Raw genomic sequence first — 1,613 nt, forward strand, 5'->3', positions numbered from 1 at the left:
ATTATCTACACTGATGTTGCATACTTTTAGAACTCAGAACATCTTACAGACAAATAACATGCTTCCCACTTACATTTGCAGATTCATTCATACTTCATGGATTGATAATTTGGTATATATTTGCCCATAACAATTGGAAGAGAAAGTAATTATTTTCTCACTTCACTTCATGTTTTAAATCTCTAATTTAACCATACATATATATGTCCCAGTATATAAATAACATTATGGAGGTAACAATAATATGGCACGTGAGCAACGAGACTACGAACCTTCGTGTCAATGGTTTGGCAGTTATCCCTGGAGCGGTTGAAGATGATGTTGCGATTCTGATCAAATGAGTCGCGTGCGGCAATGATACCATACACATCGAGAGGCCAGTCCAATCCACCTGTGATGGCTCCAACCCTGACCGAAAAGACCTGCAGAGTACGCACGGGGTAGGCTGTACCGCGTCCACGCGGAGGCTTGTCGTCCGTGTAACACATGCGCTGGGTGGGTGCTGCAGATCAATGTGAACCAATCAAGACGCTTAGCGGAGATCATTATTCCTAGAGCGATTGACGAGGAGGGAGAAAGGGATTCGGGTCTGCTTACAGGGACCGAAGGAGTCGACCCGCAGAGATTCGCCGGATTCCCGGTGCCTCCTGGCATCGACGGCCTCCCAGTAGTCGGTGGGGTCGAGCGCCTGCAGCTTCATGGCCTCCATGTTTTCCTCCACCCACTGGTTCGAGATCCTGATTTCCTCGGGGTCTCCCGTGGCGATCCACTTGATGACGGCGTCCAGCTCCCCCTTCCGGTCCTGGTTCCTCCGGCCGCCGCCGCGACGTCCTCCTCGGTCATCGTCTTGGGCTTGAAGACGCTCCTGTCCTTGGCCCTCTCCGCCTCCAAGCTCTTCCTCGCCCACTCCAGAGCCGCCGCCTTCCGCGCGCTCTTCTTTTTGTTTTTGGGGGCGTGGGCTGTCTTCCTCCTCTCCTCCTCCTCCGCCGCCTTCGTCGTCCCCTCCTGCCGTACCGCCAGTATCAAATCGACGTACGCATCAAACTGCTCCTGCCGTGTGAACTCCATCGCCGCTTTGCTAGAGAGAAGAGCGAGAGAACCCTAACCCTAGATTGACCCTCGCCTTCTCTTCTCTTCTCTTCTCAGGGTGGGGGATTTGGGGGATGTCGGGGTGCCTAGAAACAAGGCCGTGCTGCCTGAGGTGAGGTCGATTCGGATCCGATAGCCCAAGTGCGTTCTGCGCGTTCCCTCTTTCGTTCTTTTCGTTCGTTTCTTATATAATATACAGGTTGCTTTTCTTTGTTTTGTTTTATTTATTATTCAATTTAACTTTTTGGGTGTTATTTCTCGTTCTTTCTTTTTTAACAGCCCAATTTGGAAAATGGCATCGCTTATTTCTTTTATCAGTGAAATCTTTACAGAGATCTTGATTCATCTCAGGACTCACTTTTTGGTGCACCAGATTCAGAATTATCTCCGCATTAACTTATTGGTACTTGGTGTGTAGATGAGCAAAGAAGTCTGTTGCCATCTGTTTTCTGATCATTAACAATCTGGTCTGCTCCGTTCTTCAGATAAGCTAAGCGATTCTTATTTGCTCTCCAAGTGGCCTT

The sequence above is a fragment of the Triticum dicoccoides genome, chromosome 1A, assembly GCF_002162155.2.
Source record: "Triticum dicoccoides isolate Atlit2015 ecotype Zavitan chromosome 1A, WEW_v2.0, whole genome shotgun sequence".
Classification (NCBI taxonomy): domain Eukaryota; kingdom Viridiplantae; phylum Streptophyta; class Magnoliopsida; order Poales; family Poaceae; genus Triticum; species Triticum dicoccoides.